This window comes from Oryctolagus cuniculus, chromosome 14, assembly GCF_051225735.1.
Source record: "Oryctolagus cuniculus isolate XC-2025 breed Fujian yellow rabbit chromosome 14, ASM5122573v1, whole genome shotgun sequence".
Taxonomy (NCBI): Eukaryota; Metazoa; Chordata; class Mammalia; order Lagomorpha; family Leporidae; genus Oryctolagus; species Oryctolagus cuniculus.
Genome location: NC_142880.1, coordinates 3,485,541 through 3,495,363, shown reverse-complemented (window position 1 = coordinate 3,495,363; position 9,823 = coordinate 3,485,541). Strand labels below are relative to the sequence as shown.

Genomic DNA, 9,823 nt, shown 5'->3' with positions numbered 1-9,823 from the left:
GGATGATGGCAGGGAGCAAGAAGGTCACATATCAAGACAGGAAATCAGACAACAGGGAGTTGGGGGGCGGGTGTCACACAGCTCTCTGATGCTTGTCTGACATTGTTCCCAAGTGCCCACCTCCTCTGTGCCCCTACGGGGTACATTTCTAACTACAGATTTTGATGTGCAGCATAACAGATCTTGGGGCCTCTGGGTCAGGGTGAAGGGAAAACAGGTCATTGGAAACAGAAAGGTCACAGAAAAGTTCAGCCCACTCGCGTCACTTCTCCTCTGCCACCGGGTAAGGACGGGTCCTACCTGTCACGGCTGTTGTGAAGACCAGCTTAGCTGACCGGTTAATTCACTCAGCGTGCTCAGGGCAAGTGCCTCGCAGGGGTTAGTGCTCAGTCATAGTGCCTGCCATCAGGCCTTCCACGCAGTGCTGGCACCGGGGCATGGCACTCTCGATGGAACGAGAGCAAGCGGACTCCTGGCTCCCCGATGGCTCCCACGTCCCCTCTGGAGCAGCAGGCTCAGGTTTCCCCCTCCAGCCACTGGGCCCTGCTCCGACTGGGCAGCTTTCTCCTTCCCTGGAGCCCCCTCCTTGCCTGTGCACCTCAAACGCTTGCCTCCCCAGCACCTGCCCTTCTGCAGACTGAAACCCCGTCTCCTCTTCCGGGCTGGATTTAAAACCTCCACTGTTACCATTCTCAACTGATACAGCAGCCATGTCTCCCACGGCTTCCTAGACACCGAGTTCCAGGGAAAACGCCTTGGGCTGTTCCCGCCTAGGAATGCGGCGACGCTGTCAAACAAATCCAAGCCATTTCCGGGCTTATACACGTCTACAACAATAAAAACCAAACAATCCCCTTGTTACACCGCTAAGCATGAGTATTACGTTCAGGCACTTTTTAAAAAGATACACAGAATCCAGGTCCCTTACTCATCAGTGACTGTTTACATCAGCGGCGCTTGACTCGAAGACAACTGTAGAATCGCCTGCAGGGAGCTCTGAACAGTGACACAGCTCCACGGAACTCTGCACAGATTCGGACTTGACCATGCTAGGCTGCGGTCTGCACACTGCCGTGCTGTGCACTGTTAGAGCTTCCAGCTAATGCCAGTAGACGCCGGAGCTCAACATTGCCGGCTCCACAGCCGAAACTCCAACGGCACCACCTGTCCTGCTTCCTCTGACCGCGCCCTGCGGCCTCAGGTTCGGCTGAGGACTGGACCCCCTGGTCCTAGCAGGCACATTCTACTCCCCTTGGAAAACCTCAGCTTCCCCCAAGCCTCCTTGCGCTGAGGTCTAGACCTCCTTAGCCAGGTGGAGCTGCGGCAGCCAGCAGCCTCATCCACTGCCCGAGGGGACCACCGAGTAGCCTTCTCTACACAGGCCGTGAGTGAATGGGCTGGCAACAGCGGGAGAAGCAGCTTCCGGCAGCTCTGCTCTCAGCTGTTTGCGTTGATGCTGAGCTCGTGAACTTAATTAGGAGCTGATAGGCGCGCTCAGTCCGACTCTACGCCCTCAGCGTTTCACACTCCTCCTCCTCCCTTCCAGGTCACTTCGGAAAGAGGAGGCAATTGGAAATGCAACAGTATGACATGCAGCCAGGAAGTTTCCTTCCACAAACATAAAGACACAGAGTTTTCTTTGAAGAAATTCAGAACCTAATGAGGAGACAGGGCTGAACGTTCTAACATGGAATAAACACCCTTAGAGATGACAGGCAGGAGACAAGGAGGTGGAGCCGGGACTACCGCAGGAGGAAGGCTATAGGAACTGGGGTGCAGGAGTAGGAGTTTGCCAAATGGAGGAAGAGGGGAGGCAGTGGGAGGCCAGGGGTGACTCCCGGAGAGGGTCACGGGGTACACAAATGCACACGATTCAAGCGTCTGGCTCACCAGGGACCCGAAGTTCGAAGTGCCAACAGGAGTCAGAGAATGACTGTATTAGCACTGTCCCACCAGGGCCCCGCATTCACACTGCACTCAGTGCAATGAAACAAGGCATAAGCAGAAGGCAGACGGTCCCCAGAGAGCTCAGACACGTCTCCAGGGCCGCTTCGGCCTGAGGCACGCAAACGCTCTCATGTACGTGTGCATCAGCTTTCCACAGTTACAGTATCCGGCTCTGAGCATCTCCTCACCCGCTCCCACAAGGCTCCGGTGGCTGTATCTACGGGAGTGGAGGCAGACCAGTCAAATGACGTAGGAAGCTCATTTCCTCCCCACTTGAGCACTGGGCGGCGAGAAGGGTCTGCAGGTCTGAGTTAGACCAAGGAGAGCTAGACTGGTAGCAGAGATGCACTTTTGAGCCCCCAGCCTTCCCCTGGAGGATAACCTGATTTGATTAAGGAAGTTTCCTTCCATTCCTGTTTGCTTAGACTTTTGTGTTTAAGTCATGAATGAATGTTAAATTTTATTAAGCAAGCTTACCTACTATGGAGATGATCACTTTTTCCTTTATGCTGTTCAAGTGGGTTACAATGTTTGATGTCCAGTTGTCCCTTGAACTCCTGAACTGAACTCAACATGGCTGTGGTGTACTACACCTTTTCTATGATGCAGGATTTGGTTAGCTAATGCTGTGTTTAATAAGTTCACACCAGCGGCTAGCACGGTGGCATTATGGGTTAAACTGCCTCTCACACTGCCAGCATCTGATATGGGTGCCTGTTTGAATCATGGCCACTTCACTTCCAATTGAGCTCCCTGCTATGGCCTGGGAAAGCTGCAGAAGATGGCCCAAGTGCTTGGGCTCCTGCCACCTACATGGAAAACCTGGTAGAAGCTCCTGGCTCCTGGCTTTGAACTGGCCCCGCCCTGGCCATTGTGGCCATCTGGGGAGTGAACCAGTGTCTCTTCTGCTCTGTGTGTCTATTTAAATTTAACATAATAACCAATATTTTCTATTTTATTGCTTGTTTTCTACTTGTATTACCTATTTTGTGTTCCTTTTTCTCTCTTCCCTTGTCTTATTTTGGACTGAATATTTCTTATTCCATTCCTCATTTGTTATCTTGTTTTTTACATTCTATTTTACTATTCTGTTAGCAATTACCCCAGAGATATGCATCCTTGGCTCATTAATGTCTAACATGGTATTTTTATCTCTTCCTAGACAATACAAGAACTATGAATTTGTCATTATAATTGCATATATTAAGCCTAAAAATGTTTTTAAATCCCATGACATACTTCTCTTTATTGTTTTAAGTGTAAAACATTCAGATTTAGATACTGAACTTTTAAAAAAAATGTTCATTTTCATCTACTGGAAAGGCAGAGTGACAGAGACAGAGACAGAGAGAGATCTCCTAATGTTTTACTCCCTCAAATGCTTGCAACCGCCAGGGCTGGGCCAGGCCGAAGCCAGGAGCCAGGAGCTCCATCTGGGTCTCCCCTGGGGTAGCAGGGGTACTTGGGCCACCATGTGCTGCCCCCAGGATGCCTTAGCAGGAAGCAGGAAGCTGGACTGGAAGCAGAGTAGGCAGGACTTCACTTATAAATGACACTCCCGTGCTCCAGTGATGGCTTACCCTGCTGTGCCACAACACCAGCCCCAGATACCGGACTTCTTGTGCTGCATTCCTTCCTGTATCCCTGAGTGTCCACCCTGAGGTCATTTTCCTCCTTCCTGAAGAATTCCTTTTAGTGTTTTCTTTTGCTTAAATCTCCTGGTCAAAAATTCTTTCTGCTTTTTCAGTAAGTCCTTTTATACCTTCCTTCTCAAAGAAAGAATAATTTTTCAGGGCACAAAATTCTAAAGTGGCAGATACTTTCATTCAGCTCCTTAAAATAGCATCCCGTTCTTTTCTATTTCCATAGTTCCTTTTGATAAATTGTCAGAAAAACTGGTGCTCTTTTGAACGTGCTTTGAGCTTTTCCCTACCACCCCTCACTGTTTTTAGGATCTGGTTTTATCACTAGTGTTAAGAAGTTACTCTCGTAAGGGTAGAAATTCTGCTTGAAATTTGTGTGATTACTTGAATCTGTAGATCAATGTCTTTCATCACTTTTGAGGAGCTCTCAGTCCTACTCTAATCAAATATTGCTGCTTCCCCACTGCCTCCCTTTTCTCCTGAGATTCTAATTTTTCATTAATTAGACTTTCTCACTGTTTCTCATCTATGCTTCATTTGGATGTTTCTTCCAATCTATCATCCAGTATACTAATTCTATCTTCAACTGTGTCTAAACTGTTTACTAAATCGTCACATGTTAGTTTTTGTTCTATTTTCACTTCGAGAATTTTTTTCCCCGTCCTCTGACACAGTTCTCAGTCTGTTTTCACACCCAATACTTACAGAAGCATCATTCTTCAACTGAAATTCCTCTCCTCCCACAGTTCAGTGTGTGCAAGCCTAAAGTTTCATGAAATGAGAGCTTAAAGAGTTATGTGCACCATTACTTCCTCACTCATGAACTTCCCCCAGTAAACCCTAATTTATATTAACAACGTATGTCCATGCTGCTTTGAGTGGCAGGGAGGAAATGTGAGGACTTCTGGGTGGTGCTTACTGGTGAAATTTCTGTCTGACATCCCGTCCTCTGTTTTTTAGTGTGTGTGTGAGTTGTATCAGTGTAAGTCAGTTCTCAAGAGATGGGTTTCATTAAATATGCTTAAAAATGTGACTGCTGACTTTCTGAAGTGAAAGAGTGGGTCTTGGAATACGATGACCATGTCAAGAATCCCTGTGTAGTCCACCATCACTCTAAGTAAATTTTCCCTGCATGTCACCTTACTCAAAAAAAATCAGTAACTTATGGAAAATTAAGTCATTAAGACTCAGGAGTAGAAAAATCCTTGTGGTTTTATAATATTCATTTTACAGTGAAGACACAAGAAGGGAGCTGCATTTGTCAAAACTGGAACTTTTCAAGAAGGCAATGGTTGGCCATCAAGTGGAGCTAGCAAAGTAACCGTAAAAGAAACCCTTAAAAAGAAACCCTACACTTCTGTAGAACTGAAATGGATCTCAGTCTATTTTTATGTAGAAGCTTATTACTGTTACACTTTATTCTGTTGGACTCAAGACTTGTGTTCTGGGCACTGGTAGCTCCTTCCTCTCATCAGCAGTTGAAGTAACATTAAAGGGACCAGCGTTGTGGCACAGTAGGCTAAGCCACCACTGTGACACTGGCTCCCCGTATCAGAGTGCCAGTGAGAATCCTGACCTACTCCACTTTCCATCCAGCTTCCTGCTAATGCTCCTGGGAAGCCAGCAGAAGATGGCTCAAGCACTTGGTTCCCTGCCACCCACATGGGAAATCCAACTTGACTTTGCGCAATCCTGGCTGTTTGGGACACTTGGAGAGTGAACCAGCAGATAGAAGATATCTCTCTCTCTCTCTCTCTCTCTCTCTTTTCCCCTTCTGTCTGACTTTTGAATAAATTGTAAAAGAAAAAAAGTAATATTAAAGTTCTTTATAGGAATACAATTACAAGTAAAACCTTGGAGATGCATTGTATCTTATTCTCTCAATCAATCACAGGGCACTAACACGAGTTATTATGATAATAGGATTTCCTTCCAACTAAATCATTGTAAATGCATTAAGCAGCCATTGTAATAATAAAAATAGGGAAGTCACATATGACTCTGCTCATATTATAAACCTTAAAAAATGTTTTAAAATAAAAAAAAACTAAGCAAGCTTGTGAACTCATAAATTTCATAAATTGTTAGTGGTTTATGGGCCTTAAAAATACTTAGAAATGTAATCACTAATTGCAATTACCATTTCACCAAGTATTAAACATTCATATCTCTAGCAGAAAACACATCATATGCATTGCTGAACAAAAGTAATAAAAATAATTTAGATGAAAAGGAGCTTAGTAACCACTAGGGAGTTAAGAAAACATCCATGATCTGTGAGTGAAAAAAATCTTTCTCCACCATTATTGTGCCACAAATAAAAGCAGTCGTTCTGTACCCAGGTTTGTCACAGAGAGAAGTACTATCCCGTCACAATCGATCGCCAGATCCATCAGAAGCCTGGGAGCCAGGGCCCTTCACCGTCTGAAGCGTAGGATCTCCCCAGGGAGCCGCCCTGGGTGCCTGCGCTTGCTGCTCTCAGTCACTCCGCACAGCTTAACTTCCCTTCCTCAGAGACCAGCTCGGGTGACAACTTCCGGTAGCGTCACTGATTCTGTAAGTCTGAAGCAACTCTGTCCCTCTGGACTGCTGGAATCTTCATCACTCTACAGGTGAGTGCTTTCTGTACCGCAGCCCTGCTATAGGACCACCTAGGACCACCTCCCTCCCTCATTCTCTTAGGAGCCCTTCCCAAACACCCAACTCTGCTGTCAGGGGAGCAGAAGCTGCCTTCTGCTTGGGTCCCTATCTCCTCAGTGAGGAAATACCTGATTCAATCACAGTATTGCGAAGTGTGCACAACCAATATTTAAAGCATCAACAGCCATCACAATGGGTCCTCAGAAGCAGGAGCATGGGCCACTCCAGTCAAGTAGGTTTAATTAGAAGTGGTAGAAAGGACCTCTTAGTCTTTCTGCACATTGCCAGCTTCCATTCACAAATGCTTACCTTCATGAAATTTCACCTTCAGGTGAAACAAGGCTTTCTCAAACACCATTGACTTGCAAGTGATTTCAAGTTGAAGCCCAAAGTCAAGACCCATTCACTCCACAAGTGTTTTTATTTAGCTCAAATTGAGTAAGATTACTGTTTGGTGCGCATTTTCTAGTCTTCAGAGTTCACTTCAAATTAACTACTGTGGTCTGAGCTTCAGGTTTTATGAGACAACTTTTATTTTGTCTTTTTTTTTTTTTTCCTGTGAGATCCAGCCTGTCTTTGGATCTTGCTCCTGGAGGCAGGTGCAAAGCGTAGCAGGCTGGTGGCTGCATCAGCTTCTGCCTGGCTGGAGAGAGTATCGCTAGACACAACAGCACCCTTTCGGCAGGGCCCAGGAGCGCTCACGGTGTGGACATCGCCTGGCCCTGTCCATGCAGAGGTGCGGAACACACTCTAAGACACAGGTTTGCATCTTTTTAGCTTTTTAAAAGCATTTTATCTGTAATGGCTCTTAAAATACTCGATGGCAATTTGCTTAAAATCACTAGTCGGGATACTCATGTCTCATTGCAGGGGACACCCATCCACATGCCACTCCCAGCCTGGCCTCGCTGTCCTACTCTTCCCCACTCAGCTCCGCTCCTCGTTGTGGAGGCCTGGGGTCCTGCAGAACCTGGGAGTGGGTACTTAGATCTGTTTCTGAGAGTCAGTTTTGGAAACAAGGCAGTTTCATAAGTGATAGGGTTGATACTGAACTCTACCATTCCTTCAACCTATCTATCAACTGTTTCTCTTTTTTTAAGATTTATTTTATTTATTTGAACGACAGAGTTACAGAGAGAGGTAGAGCCAGAGAGACAGAGAGAAAGGTCTTCCATCCGCTGGCTCACTCCCCAAATGGCTACAATGACCAGAGCTGAGCTGATCCGAAGCCAGGAGCTTCTTCCAGGTCTCCCACGTGGAGGCAGGGGCTCAAGGACTTGGGCCATCTTCTGCTGCTTCCCCAGGCCATAGCAGAAAGCTGGATTGGAAGTGGAGCAGCCAGGACTCAAATTGGCACCCATGTGGGATGCCGGCACTGCAGGTCAGGGCTTTAACCTGCTGCACCATAGCGCCAGCCTCTCAACTGTTTCAAAGTGCAGACAAGGAAAAGAGGGTACTGTGTAAGAATTCTACTGCCAAATCCCAGGACACCTGGCCCCATGTGCAGCAGGTGGGCATCATGTGACAGCAAGAACAGAGATGATGGGCAACCCACATGCTTCAGAGCTTCCACCACAAATGGATGTGCGGATGGATCAGGCCACAAGGAACCCACCAGTGTGGACTCCGCAATGCCCTGATGGGTCTCCTCGGGCACCTGCATCTCCTCACTTGAACAGTCGCTCAGAACTCCAGGAAGAAGGTGATTGACGAGATGCGTACCCGCAACACAGGTCAAGATCAGAGGTGCATTGCCCATGGCCAGTGATAAATGATATACCATGGCAACAACACCCACAGGTTGGAAAGAAGAGTGATGACAATGTGAATCAGATTTGCAAAAAACACAAAAGTTGGCATTCTGAAAAGAATCGAGAGGTGGATGCTTCATACACTCGCATCCCACACCAGAGCGCCTGGGTTCAGGTCCCGCCTGTGACCAGCTTGCTGCTCTGCACACCCCAGGAGGCAGCAGGAGATGGCTCAGGTACTTGCATTGTGGGAGACTCAGCTGTTCCAGGAACCTGGCCCAGACTTGGCCCAGCCCAGCTGTTGTGGCTATGTGGGGAGTGAGCCAGCAGGTAGGCGCTTTCTCTATCTCTCTCTCTGTGTCTGTCCCTGTGCCTTTCAGATAAATAAAAAAAAATTATAAAGACCTGACACAGTCACTTGAGACTTGGGCCATACCAGCCCTCGAGCTGCGCCTGCTCCATGGGCTGATTCTAGCGCTTACTCCAACACTCACTGGGTCTCTGGTTTGCAACAATATTTAGTAATACTGTAAGATCACGTGACAGCTTTCCAAATACTTTCACGTATCACTTCCCTTTACCCTTAAATTTGTAATTTGCTTTGTTCAGTGAGTTCTTAGCACCTACCACTTGTCAGACTGAGGCAATGAGGCTACAGCACCAAACCAAACAAAGTCCCAGCTCTCACGTTGCTTAAGGTAGTAGGGAAGCCGAGTGCTGTGAGGATAACGAAATGGGGTTCTCGTGGGTGGAGGTGCTGGCTATGCTGTGCTGTGGCACAGAGAGCAGTCAAGGGAGGCCTCTCAGTCAGAGGACACTGAGCAGACACAGGAAGGGAGGGGACGCGTATGGCAGAGCGGTGACAGCAGGAAAAGCACTGCCATGGGTCTGTGCTCACCACAGTCAAACAAGAGCAGAGGCAGCGTGTGCCGGGGTACAGGGTAGGGGGGCAAGAGGCGAGGTCCCAACAGCAGCTGGGAGCAGTGCAGTGGGCTCCAGGACGGTGTGGACTCAGCTCTGTAGGAGACGGTTGGCTACAGGCCCCCTAGCCATGCCATCAGGGACAGACAGGCATGAAGCAATGCCAACAGGGTCCCTCTGCTCCACCCCTGCCCTGGCAAGTCAGGAACCTGAATCTCAAACCAAGTAACCCCAGGCTCCCAGGTGAGACGGTCGGCCTCTGTTGCTCCCTAGTGCCAGCCTGGTTCTCCAGGCTACGTTCGGTCTGGGAGCACCTCCGGGTTCCCCAGCTGAGTCCACTTTCTGCTTGGCGTAGACATAGCAGTCTCTTTGCTTGCCACTGGAGATGGCCAGCGCACCATCACCAAGCCCATTTCTCTTCTCTCGGGCTCACAGCCTCCCGTGGCAGGTGCAGACGCTACCAAACGCCACTGCAGCCTCCAAGCAGATGGCCGTCTTCCTATCTGGTGACCATCAGTTAGTGATGGTTATGCATACACAAAGGTCACAGAAAAGGGAATTGAAAGATAAGCCTATTTGGGCTCAAAAATTTGTGAAATCCATGCAATTTTTTCTTCATATGCATTTTTTCATGAAGTTTTTGAAGTCCCTTCATACAGTGCCTGTTATTAACACTTGAGGTAACTTCAGCACTGAGTGCCTACACAGGTGTCTGGCCTGGGCATAGCAAACATTTTTGTTAAATAAAACTGTTTCATATATATACACGCACATGGTACAGGGGCCATGTGCACAAACTGCTCTGTCAAGTTCAAGAGGGAAACGTTCACCCTGTGGGAAAAGGGTTCCACGGCCGATCCAGAACTCTGGAGTCATAGAAATCACTTCTCTATACAGAATTAACAGAGTAGTTCAGCTTTG

At 47.8% G+C, this 9,823-nt stretch overlaps 1 protein-coding gene across 1 annotated transcript in view; it reads right to left on the bottom strand.

Moving 5' to 3' along the window:
• The window catches only part of CMYA5 (cardiomyopathy associated 5), an 87,288-nt gene that overhangs the window by 56,078 nt on the left and 21,387 nt on the right, over window positions 1–9,823 (bottom strand). The gene's annotated exons all lie outside the window — the stretch shown is intronic.